The sequence below is a fragment of the Solanum pennellii genome, chromosome 4 (genome assembly GCF_001406875.1).
Source record: "Solanum pennellii chromosome 4, SPENNV200".
Taxonomy (NCBI): domain Eukaryota; kingdom Viridiplantae; phylum Streptophyta; class Magnoliopsida; order Solanales; family Solanaceae; genus Solanum; species Solanum pennellii.
Genome location: NC_028640.1, coordinates 62,164,377 through 62,178,185, shown reverse-complemented (window position 1 = coordinate 62,178,185; position 13,809 = coordinate 62,164,377). Strand labels below are relative to the sequence as shown.

Here is a 13,809-nt window from a genome sequence, read left to right as displayed (position 1 = left end):
GCAACTCTTCATAAATAAAGAGGAGATTTTTGTTCTTACCTGCAATGATATATTTGGTTAAGGGACAGAGAAGAGAAACAAATTAATGGAAGAATGACATGTTGTTGGAGATATTTATATAGATCATTCAGTATCTGAAAAGGTTTTGGAACAACTGATAATAAAAGCCATGGAACATGAACATACGAAAAAGACGGTTACGGTAATACTAAGGGATAGCACATTATTAAAAAAAAAAGAAAAAAATCCTAAATTTGACTCCGTTTGTAAGTTGCACACCAATACTGCATTCCACCAACATAAAACTACTCTTGCTTAGCTGAAGTTCTGATACAATTATACCTGCATTAAATTTAAAACCTTATTTATTGTTATGGTTATAACATACAATTACAAAGAATTAATAAAATTACAACTATATATAAATAACTAAATAAATGTTTTGTCATGTGATAATTACCACTCAAACTCCAAGGTTATTTGATGAGTGCCTTCTCTTGTTATTAAAGGTTATGTGAGGCTAAGATGCACTTGTGTTCTCGTCCTTTCTCAGATCCTGCACAGAGCGGGCGTTTACCATTTCGGCCTTCTCTTTCTTGTTCTATAACTGTAGAAATATTGGGTAAGTCTACTGATAGCCCCTTCTGGTTCGACTCTTCCCCTGACCCATCACATAGCGTGGACTTATCACACCGGACTTTCCTTTCTTTTCTTGCAAATGCAATTGATCCGAGGACTGCAAAGTTTTTCAATGCACTGTACCAAATGTACTCACTACATTTGTAACGTTTAGTGCCGTCTTTTTTCCAGCCTTTAAGATCACTCATTAGGACCTACAAATTCATAACATAAGTGAAGATGGGAAATTCTTAAGGTGAAAAATGAGGTCATTATAATATTGCAGAATACCTGTATAAAGTCATGTTTTCGGGCATCTGGATTCACTCTCACTACCAAGATCCGCGGATGGAAGTAACCAAATAATTCAGCAAGAAAAGATTCATATCTTGGTTTTAATGAAGGTTGTATTACCAAAGTTATGCGATTGATACGAAGTGGTTCAAGGTTTCCTGGATGAAATGTTACACCCTTCAAAGATAATGAAAAATAACATTCAACACAAAATGACTTGTCAAACATGAAACGAAATCGAATTGAAAAATACTAAAGATGTAAGTACATACCTTTGCTCCACTTGTGCAAGTTTCCAAGGACAACGTGGTATTTTCACCCAAATTTTCAGCAAAAGTTCTCAACTCAAGCAAGTTATTGGTTGCACGAGCACCCATCTCAACTTTCATTTGCCTTGATCCCACTATGGGACATGGGGCTTTGAACTTAAAGCTATAAATTACGTTAAACAATTGTAAATTAGGAGTATCTATGAATGCTTCTTCCAAGTCAATGATGTTATTCAATGTCAAATTCTCCAATAGAGGACTCACAATTTTGATTTTTTTCAATCCTCTACATAATATAAGACATAAGGATTTTAAAGATGGGAATGGTGAGCAAATGTCATAAGGAAATGAGTCAGGAACTTTTGCAGAATCTATATGTAGGAGTTGTAGTTGTAGAAGCGGACAAATCAAGTTTGGTAACGGCAGGAGAACACAAGTGAAACTCGAGGAGATTTTGAGCTTTTACTTCAATTTTTGTAATTTTTTTGCGAGTATTGACATGAAGCTTTTCGAGACAATTGAGATGGGGGACTGCTAATTCATTAAGGTTGTCACAATTTATCAAAGTTAACAGAACAAGGAGAGGACACTTGGGTATAAAATTGGAGAAGGTGTGCGAAAAAATGCAGACAGAATGAAAATACAACTCTTTCAATGAAGGCATTACATTAAATTTTCGAATAATATTCATGTTGCAATTTCCTTTTATATGGAGAACGGTTAGAAAATTGGAATCTAAAATTCCGAGAGACGCACAATACCTAAAATTAGGTGGTATGAACAAATAAAGCTCTTTGAAATTGATCTTGTCTGCAGCAAGTTTAATAAATGGATCGACATGGTAGAGATCAGTGTCGGAGCATAAACAGGACTCTTGACGGTCTGATTGAGAGGAGCCGCAATATCCACAGGCTATCTTTGTAGAATATTTGTAAACTAAATTAAGATCGTCTTCGAATGATTGTATTATTTTCCACCATTTTTTGGAAACAAGAGAAACTGTTGGTCGCTGTTTCAGAGTTACACAAGACAGTATTTTCTCGATGATGTCTTCTGGTAACTTGGAAAATATTTGATCGGAATCAAAAAGCGTATCGGCGGCCATTACAAACAATGTAGGGTTTTGAACATCATTTATAACATATGTAGAGAGAGAGAGGGAGGCGAAAATAGATTTGAGAAATCTATCATTTTTATGGAGGAGTTGTGTATTTAATAAAACAACACAATGGTTTAGGAAGTTGGTAACTATTATGTCTATCAAAAATAATAAAATAATAATATTAAATAATTATATCTTTACATATTTTTACTAATTAATATTATTCTGGATTGGCAAATATACATATATATCATCTTGCTTCTTTTTCATAATTCTCTTTAATAAAAAGAGATCGTTTTACAAAAAAGTTGCCACAAATTTGTGATATGACAAAGAAATCAACAAGAAGAGTGCAGGAACGTTTGAGAAAAAGTAATAAAATGTGTTTTTAACTGCACATCTATCAGGACTTGATTTCTCGAGTCATGATGGCACCTACTATAACCCACCAGTAGGTAAGCCAACCTGTAACCCGGAACAACAAGTAATAGAACTGAGGGTTGAAGCTAAACAAGAGTAGGCAAAATTTAAGATAACAATATAAACCGGCAAAAGCAAACCGAAACATATATACAAGTAAAAATCTCACCCAAAACCTGGAAGTTACTAGTAGAGAGCTACCAATAAAATGAGTACAGGTTCCAAAAGTGGACCACATAAATCAGACTGTCTCAAAAGGCAAAAGACAAGGCTACATATACAGATGGAGACTGAAATAGTACAAAACATTGTGTGCTCACCCCCGTCTCTAGGTCAGATCGCTCCAACTCATAATTTTTGCAAGAAATGGAGATGGACTTGCGCTGGGAATTCCAAAATCAACCTCAAAAATAGGTTAAATTCATTTCGTCGAGCTCATCCCAAAGAGTGACACAATTCGGTGCTCGAAAATATCACAATATCAACATGCAAACAAAACCCAAATTTTCTCAAGAACTAGAAATGTGACAGCGGATGAATTAGTAATTTACCAGAAATAGGATGTTTACTCAAAATAGCCATTGGAATCAAATTCAAACTTAGAATGAGGAAGAAATCAAGTACCAAAATATTCCACATGTTGAGTTCACAAAGTAGTCATGACAAAAGGTGAAAGCAATAATTTATATCAAACGAGGTCCCAAAGCAGCTTTCGAGCTTATCAACACGTTCTTCTCAAAAAATTTCACAACCTAACTTCTTGAATCACCCAGTGTAGAGCTCTAAAGTTCAAGATATCACATTTTTAAAATGAGGTCTAAAAGCTGAAATTGAGCTTTAAAATGGCGAATCCAGTCGGTAAATAGCCCAAAAATCTAGTCGTTAAAAAGGCTGCACCAGATTTCAACTTTTCCTATTTTTTAAAGTTTCCAATGGGGTGCTCCGAATTCTTTTGGAATCCCTTGCGCAAACAGACTATGCTGCACCAAAAAATGCGACGTTTCAAACTCAATGGCACGGTTGAAATTTCCATACAAGTTCATCATAACAAAAAATGGGTCCACACCCAAAGGCTATTTTTAACCAAAAACCACCGAAAGGCTAGGAATGAGCCAAGAGGCCTTGAGAGTCGAATGAAAGGTTTTTTTAGACCAAAATCGACATTCTGGAGATAACCACACTATCAAAAATTTTCATTCGGGCACGTTTTTCAAGCATGTTGACCAAAGCCAACTGGACAGTTTTCAAGGTTAAAATGCTAAAAATTGTTTAAATTGACACAGAAAGCCTCAGGACTCAAGTCAACTACGGCTCTCTCCTAATTTGTCCATTTTGGAGCAGATGAAAATGTTAGAATTCCATTATGAGGACATTTTCCTAATAAACTGACTAAAATCACTTTTTAAGCTTCAAGGTCTCTAAAACACGAAAAGTTACATAAAATTCAAACGAATGACCCCGAACTGTTAGTCTCATAAATGACTTGGGATTGCTTTACGAATATTATAAATGAAAAAAAAGAGGCATTAAGGTAAAAATGACATGTATGGTCATTACAACATTCACTACTAAAAAGAGGACTTCCGTCCCGAAAGTATGAATCAAGAAGTACCTGAAGACTCAAAAATGTTGGGGAACTGCTCCCACATCTCCTGCTTAGTCTCCCCGGTAGCCTCCTCGACTAGATGATACCTCCAAATAGTTCTTAACAACAAGAATGGCTCTCAACCATAACTGCTTGACATTTGTGGCTAGAATGGCACTGCTTCTCTATAAAGGTCAGAGGATCATCCAACTCAATTGAATCAACCCATAGGCAACCACGCTAACTGCCTTTAAAATCTCAAAATAGAATATATACCTGGGGTTAACTTTGCCCCGCCTCCGAAATCTCATCACGCCTTTCATGGGCGATACTCGGAGAAATACTTAGGCACCAACTACAAACCTCAATTGCCGACGCCTCTGATCCATGTAACTCTAATGTCTACTATGGGCCGTCCTGAGCTAATCGTGAATCACCCTCATCTAATGTAAGGCCTCCTGAAGAAAATTAGTACTATGCGGCATAGGCTCTGTAGACTCAAACCAACCGAGTGGAGAGCGACAACACCTACCATATAAGGCCTCAAATAGGGCCATTTGAATACTAGCCTAGTTGTTGTTGTTGTATGGAAACTCCACCAAAGGAAGGAACTGGTCCCACTGACCTCCAAATTCTATATCACAAGATTGCAACATATCCTCCACGACCTGAATAGTACGCTCCGGCTGGCCATTAGTCTGTGGGTGAAATGATGTGCTAAGGTGGACATGAGTGCCCCCTGAAAATGTTCTCCAAAAGTTGGGAGTGAACTGTGAACCCTGATCTGGAATGATAGAAACAGGCACGCCATGAAGACGAACTACCTGCCGAATATGTATACGAGCCAACCTCTTGGCACTGAAGGTAGTATGAATAGTAAGGAAGTGTATTAACATGGTTAATCGATCCACGACATGTTTCCTATTCAAACATGTCTTGTTTCCTTTTCAGTTGCTTAATCTAGTGTCATGTCTTTAGTTGAAGCACATTGTCGATTGGGACATCCTTCTCTACCCCTATTGAAGAAGCTCTACCCTCAATTATAGAATATTCCATCATTGAAATGTGATTCATGTCAGTTTGCAAAACATCATCGTCACTCAATTGTTCAAGGGTTAATAAGTTAGTTGAGTCGGCATTCGAGTTAGTTCATTCTGTTGTTTGGGACCATGTCCCGTCGTCTTCAAAACTGGGCACAAGTATTTTGTCACTTTTATGGATGACTTCTCTCGAATGACTTGTATTTATTTTATGAAGAGTCGCTCTGAAGTGTTTACTCACTTTCGTGCCTTTTGTGCTGAAATAAAGACTCAATTCAATGCTTCTGTGCGTATTCTGAGGAGAGATAATGCAAGAGAATACATGTTAGAATTATTTTGGTTCTACATGGATAACACGGTGTTCTCCATCAGTCTTCATGTGTTGATAAACCCTCTAAAAATGGAGTTGCTGAGAGGAAGAATATACATTTACTTGAAACATCTCGGGCCCTCTTATTCCAAATGAAGGTGCCTAATCATTTTTGGGTCGATGTAGTCTCAATGACTTTTTTCCTATTAATCGCATGTCATCTGCTATGCTTGATGATGATATGCCTTAAAGTGTTCTTTTTCTAAACAAGGCATTATTTCATGTGGAACCTAAGATATTTGGAAACACATTTTATGTTCGAGATGTTCGACCATCTGTCACTAATTTAGATCTCAAGGCATTGAATGTGTTTTTCAGGAATTCTCGCCTTCAGAAGGGGTATCGGTGCTATTCTACTGAACTTGGAAGATATATGGTATCAAATGATGTGGTATTATCATAGACTACACTATTTTTATATGCACCTCCCATTTGTACGAGTCAAAGGAAGAAGATGAATGGTTAGCCTATCAGGTTACCCATTCTGTTTCTCCATCTCCCAGTTTTCCTAATTGTAACAACCCTAAAAATGATTATGCTATGTAATGATTAATGGTCTAGAATGCAATGCCTACGATTAGACTGGGTTCACACTGATTGATGCGCATAGAACCAGACCTTTGAACCCTTGATACAGCCAAGCCAAGCCAACTTGGGGAGTTATTGGATCTAGAAAAGGTTGCGTCCAACCATGTAGGGCTCTCGAATACGAAGATTTACTTGAAGAAGTCTTTACCGGACTTAAAAAGGGAAAATCTTAGGTTTGGAGGGTCTAGGGGTAAAATGGTAATTTTCCAGGCTAAGGGTAGCATTGTAATTACCCTAAATATATAATTAATTAGTTAATTAATAAGGTGGTGGGGCATTTTGGGGAGAGAGGGCCAAAAATTGTCTCTTGAAGTGAAGTCTTGCTCCACCCGGGTTCGAACCTAGGTGGAAGGAATGAATTAAATTGTTTTTAATTTAAGTTGGTAAATTAATGTAATTAATTTATATTTATTATTTATTAGCTGAGTTAAATTAAAAGGAAATAAGATTTTTAATAATTAAATAAAAACCTTAATTGACTAAGTCCTAAACTAGACTCCTAATCCTAAGGAAACTCTTCTCTCCCACGCTCATCTCACTCTCACACATCTCTATCACTCTGACTCACGATTCTCTCTGCCAAATAACTTCAAAAAAAAGTACGTAACCAAATTTCTTCACACTTGAAGAACTCACAACGAAAAAATAAGAAAACAAACGAAATCAATCACGTAGGCAAAGAGAAGTTTGCCCGTCGAGTTGGTGTTGACTTTGAGGGAATTTGGACATGATCTTGGGTGAAGTTTTTGGGAAGCAAGTCGAGGGTTTAACGTAAAAAAGGTATGGGTTCTCTTCTCTCTTGGTCCCTTTCCCAAGCCCCCTAAGGTTCAGACGAATATAATCCAAAAACTAGGGTTGTTCCCCGTTGCATGTCCCTGTCACTAGCTTCCATTGAATCATAGGTTGGTTATGTGTGCTGGTAGAAAACTATGGGATGAAACGTGTTTTCGTGATGATTATGTGTTTATATGTATGTTCGTAATTATGTGACTTATGTTGATGCTTTTCTGAAATTATGTGTACGTGTATGTGCAATGTGAACCGTATCTATATGCCTCGGGTTAAGGCTTTAAAAATGTGATGTTGTGGTTGTATTTCATGTACAAATGATCATGTAATTCGTGATGTTCATATGAGTTGAAATGTGGCTGATTTGAGTGATAATCTATTGGCTAAACGAATCCATGAAAAATGCACCTAAGAACACATTAAATGATCTACGAATTACCCTATGAATTCACGTGTAAATGTTTAAGGAAGTGAGCTGAATTTCCAGCAAATTACAAGTTAGTTTGGCTAAACATAGATGAAAAAATCTGGAATTCTAAATGAGTATGAATTAGGTGAGGTCATCAGGAATCGAACCCGCGACCTCACCCATGAAAAGCACTAAAAAGGTGAATAAAGAAATGGGGTTGAGGGGGGTTCGAACTTGGGTACTCCTGGCTGGAAATTAATATATGAAATTAAGAATTAAGAGGAGTGGGATTCGAACCCACAACCTTTCAATCAGAACTTAAGAAAAATGAAAAGAAAATAAATGTGAGACGTGGGAATCGAACCCACGACCTGAAGGCAGTAGAGGAGAGTAAGAGAAAATGAAAAGAAAGAAATGTGAGCTGTGGGAATTGAACCCACGACCTAAAGGAAGTAAAGCAGAGTTAAGAGAAAATGAAAAATAAAAGAAATGTGAGGCGTACGAATTGAACCCACGACCTCTAGGCAGTAGAGGCGAATTAAAAGAAAAATAAAGAGAGGATGTGGGGTTTTGATCCCATAACCTAATGGTCAACTCGAGATAGTCAATGAAAATTAAAAAAAATAAAATAAAAGGGGTTGTGGGGGTTCGAACCCACGACCCCTCGGCCAAGAAAGAGAATTTTCAAAGGATAGAAATAAAAAGGAAATGGTGATGTTGGGGCTCGATTTAGGGTCCCAATGTCATGTGGACTGGAATTAAATAAAAAGAAAAATGTTAAGTGTTGTCCAAGGGATTTGAAACCGGGGGCCCTTGCCCAAATTCCCTATTGATACATAAGTCATACGTGAATTAAATATTCAAGAATAATGCTGCCTACTTAGATCGAAATCGAGATCTTGGCATACATACAAAGATGCGTAAGTCTTGTACCACATAATCTTAGGAAGATATGAATCACTTAAACGAACGATGAATGAAGCCTCATGGCTTGTATATATAGACCTATAAGTCTAGCATACGTTTAAAAATAAGTGAATCTAAGATGTATGTAATGAAATGATGTAACCCTAGAAGGGTTAAGTAAGAGTGTAAAACACACTAAATGTCCAAGTGCATTGGCACATGATGAAATGAACAATGAAATGATGAAATTAACAAAGAAATGATGAAATGAATAATGAAATGATGAAACCCTAGAAGGGTTAAGTAAGAGTGTGAAACACACTAAATGGCCGAGTGCATTGGCATATGATGAAATAAACATTCACGTAAAATGGGGTGAGTAATTATGAAAAGAAAATGTGTTAATGTTAATGAATGTGGTGACAGCATGATATGAGGCTAATGTAAAAGATGATAGCAATCTCAAATGAGCCTAAGTAAATGTTACCAAAAGTACTCAACTATGAGAGTGTAAAGTTAATGAAGAGACCAGTCTCTATGAACACTCTAATGAAAGTATTGAGATTAACAAACTTGATACTAATGATGAGATGAGAAATCATCTATTGAGCTATGATGTCCTCATACTAGAAGCCAGCTTCCATAACGTATGAGTTGAATGTAATGGAACTTTATACTGAGTATTGATAGACTAGCTATGAGCGGTGATGCCTTCTTTTGGGAAGGGCGGAGGTTCACGCAACTCTCATGAGATGATACTGTCCAGCATGCCGGGTATGGGTGTTCTTATATCTCCTAGTCTTCGAACCTATACTGCCAATATAGGGATCTGGCAGGGTTCAATTCCCATGTACGCTAGCATGTTTTGGGTCACTTTGGCCGATGATTCCACCTCTTTTCGGTGTGGGGGAGACACTGGATTTCATAATGCTCACATGATCTATGTCAGTTAAACTTAAAGTTCCCATTAATGAATGAGGCCAGCCTCAAATGATGCACATAATGAAATGAGTGATACCAAAGGTGTTAGGATAGGATAATCAAGAGGTGAGCTAGACTTAAGTAATGATACTAGGTCATTCTAAATCATTGTACAGCGAACCCGATGAAAGTCTTAAACTACATCCTAGGTATAACTGGTGTTACACTAGCCTATGAATGAAATGAAATGAAGTACCTATGAATGAATGAAGCAGACTCTGTGTTTGCTAAAAAAGGCTCCCTAGTTAAGGTCCCATATGTTGAGCCCTCATTTTCGGGAAGTCTTGATGTCATGATTCCAAGGTCTCATGGCATATGAACGAATAATATGAAAAATGTAGGTGCTATATTCAATATGTTATATGCTATGTGCTAGATGTTATGTGTTGTGTGCAATATGATAAGTATGATGATACATGTTACTCTCATGGCATGACTTTCCTAATCCAAATTTGGAAAGTTCTCTCGCTTTCTTAATCCAAATTAGGAAAGCTCACCAACTTTCCTAATCTCAATTTGGCAAGTCCACTGACTTGACTTTCCATAATCATGTTGTTAGGATAGAGCTATTCTTACTCATGCATATCCTTGGTGTGTGCTTGCATATACCCATACTTAGTACAAGTGTGTACTAACCCTATACAACTCTACAATTTTAGGTGTAGGCACAGGTGGACGCTAGAGCTACATGTTGCCGCTGAAACTATCCGGACGTGGAGCATTCATTCGGACTTGGTAGGCCCTCATGCATTCGAGGATGTCTACCGTTATTATCTAGCTTAGATGTTGTCTATAGCTATTGGAGCATTTCCATTAGTGTTTCTTTCCATTTTTGTTCAGACATTATATTGTGCCATTTTGGCAAGTATACATTTAATGCTATATTAAACTATTTCTTTCATTTGATGATCTTAATGTTAGATGGTTGATGGTGAACAGTTCTGAATTTAATAGAATGATTAGTATGTATGTTAAGAAACAAAAAGTTTCAAATTTTCCGCTAAAATTAACCTAGATGAAGTAAGAATGACATAAGTAGGCTTGTGTGCGACCTCAGAAAGGTCAACGACGCCGGTCTCTTCTGGGGTCTAGACTCCAGTCATGACACTAATTAACACCAATAGAGTATTTTGCCTTTACACCTGCTCCATCTACGCTAGCAAAACAACCAATTCTTCAAGTTTACTCAAGTAGAAGAGACATCAGTGATAAATGTGCGGCACCAGTTTCTTCATCATCAAATCTTTTTTTGCTTGATCCTTCTGAAAACATTGACCTTTCTATTGCACTTTGTGAAGGTACACTTACTTGCAAATCCACATATTCAACTGCTACTTTTGTTTCCTATGACCGTTGGTCTTCCACTTCTAGATCTTTGGTTGCTTCTGTAGACTTTATCTTTGTACCCCAAGATAGTGAAAGAGGCCTTGAGTCATACAAGATGGTCTAATGCAATGCTTGAGGAAATACATGCCTTAGGGGAAAACTACACGTGGGATTCGGTGGATTTACCTGAAAGGAAGAAATCAATAGGATCTAAGTGGGTGATTACCGTTAAAATTAATCATGATGGTTCTGTGGAAAGACTTGTGGCTAAAGGGTATGCTCAGACTTATGGGGTGGATTATTTAGACACCTTCTCTCCGGTTATCAAACTCACTTTTGTCCGCTTGTTCATTTCTCTAGCTGCTTCCGAGAATTGGCCTTTACATCAATTAGATATCAAGAATGCATCACTTTCATGGTAATCTTCAAGAGGAAGTGTATATGGAGCAACCACTTGGTTTTGTTGCTCAGTGGGAGTATGGGAAAGTTGTCATTTGAAGAATTCTTTGTATGGCTTGAAACAGAGCCCCCGAGCTTGGTTTGGAAAGTTTAATGAGGTGGTTCAAGAGTTTGGTTTGAAAATGAGCAAATGTGATCACTCAGTCTTATATCAACAATCAACCACCGGCATTGTGCTCCTTATTGTATATGTAGATGACATTGTCATTATTGAAAGTGATTACGCAAGGATTTCATCCCTCAAGTCTTTCCTGCATATGAGATTTCATACGAAGGACTTGGGACAGTTAAAATATTTTCTAGGAGTAGAAGTAAATACTTTCACGTGTCGGTAACAGATTTTCCAGCATTTTGATGAGGTGGCACGTGTAAGTCTGATTTTCCAGCAATCTGGAAATTGGATCTGATTTCATTTTGGGCACAGTTGTGACGTTGATAGTACTTGATTCTATAGTCTCAATTGTGAAAACTTCGAGTACGCCAGATTCTACCCAAGTTCTTTAAATTCAATCAATTTATTTCTCTGTTATTTGGCTGCTTGATGACATTCTTGGGGAAGGTTCTGTTTCATCGTTAAGATTTGGGTGTCAGATTTGTTCTCCATTTCAACTCCTCAATCTTGTTTGCACATTGGATTTATCATATGGGTGGTAGTGTGCTTTTCATTGTTAAGGAAAGTGATTATTCTTTGATCTGAGATTAATCTGTTGGTTATTAACTTCTGGTGGTCCAACTTCATTTATTAAGATATTGTTATGATCTATATCTATATATATATCTATCTATATTACTTTAAAAGCATCAATTCCTAACTTAAAAGTTGAATTACTATTATATCCTTACCCCACCCTTTACCACCTGCGCTGTATTCCAAACACCCATTCGCAAAAGCCGCCACTTCAAAACGCAAAACACAACCTTGACCAAATGCCACCACTTCTAACTCCTTCACTTTCAACAAACCCGTCTGTCCAGATTTTCCAAGCCGACATACCTCATTGGTTCCCACTCTATAAGACTCTAAAACTTAGATGGCTCTCCACATTGAACACCTATCAAGTAACGCACAGGTTTACATCAATTTTCTTCCTTCTCCTTCAAAATTTCCGCTGAAAGAATCTATCCTTTTACTTAACCAATTCATTTGTTTGTCCTCTACGCAACAAATTTTGAAGCACAAAATATGGCTTTGCTTTGGTATTTATCAAGTTGTAAGTCATTCCCTTTTATATATTGCGCTATTAATTTCAAATTTCATTAACACGGCTGCTGTTTTGCACCATACAATTTCTCCCACCATTCTTAGAGTAGAGAATGTACATCACATCCCACATTGAATATTGCTATGACTACAGCGTACTCATTCCCTTGGTTCATTGCCAATATTGCAAAAATAGCACTCAATATAGTCTGTTTGCCCGCATATAGATAATACCCTGCCATTTTCAAGTCCAAATTTTCTATACTTGCATTATTTCTAAAATTTCATATTGGTTTTAAAAATCTTACTCTTACCTCTGTTATGTATCACAATTCACCACAACCATGACTCACATTCATTACACGAAAAATAACGTAACTTTTGTTTCATATTATTCATTCATCTGCTTAGATACACTCCCCTAGCAAATCCCCAAACAATACTTATATATCCATTACATCTTTCTAGAAATGTCTTTATAACATTAAAGTACTGCCAATGTTGCTGAATATTACTATATGCCTCATCAATCATACCCCTACACATTAATGGCCAATGCTAACATTGTTGCACATATCTTTCTAGGTTCTGGCATTCATCAGATACAACCCAGATGACAACTGAAATGGAACTAGCAAAACAGACTGTACCGATAAACAACATACCTAAAAACTCTGTTGATTCAGTCATGCGAGTCTTAGTTATTCAAAGAGGTTATGTTATACCTAACAAGAATTCAAGGCATGAAGGAACTTACAGAACGATAATATTAGTTGGCACACTAGTTAATAAGCATATTGAAACATGGAAGGACTCCTTCAAGCCAAATAAGAGTTACTACATTTTATAAAGGCTCTTAGATCGCGTCAACCCCTATACTTTTCTGTGCATAAAGAAGTTGAATTGGCCTTCACGGACATTACAATCATAAAGGAATCTGAACATGAGGTTCCAACAGACAAATTCTCCGATGGCTTCTCTTCGTTTAAACATGCTGATAAATTACCTAATGGGGCTATTCTAGGTAACTATCCACACTACCTACATCTTATTTGGTTGCCCCATTACGTTAGCGTTATGACTAATCGTCATGATCTGATTGCAGACTTGATCTGTATTTTAGTTTCGGTGAATCCCCTAACCGAAAATGGAAATTCAAAGAGACGGGAAATAGTGGTTACAAATGAGTTGTAAGTTGCAAAGCTACATAATGTACCTTCTATATAGAGATAACGTTACATATTCAATTTTAACTTTTGACGAATAATCCAGCATGGAGCATACAACCGTTACTCTATGAGGAGATTTTGCAGAAAATGACGGGGCATTCCTGGAAGACTTGCAAGATGATAAGCCTATACTTGCCTTATGTGACGTTAGAGTATCAATCTACAAGGTATCGACACTGTATTGTGTGTGTTCATCAACTATAAAATGTTTATGATTGTTGTT

General features: G+C 37.0%; 1 pseudogene; it reads right to left on the bottom strand.

The window, feature by feature from the left end:
* Positions 1–456: 456 nt before the first annotated feature.
* On the bottom strand, positions 457–2,286 carry LOC107017546 (annotated as a pseudogene).
* Positions 2,287–13,809: the final 11,523 nt, after the last annotated feature.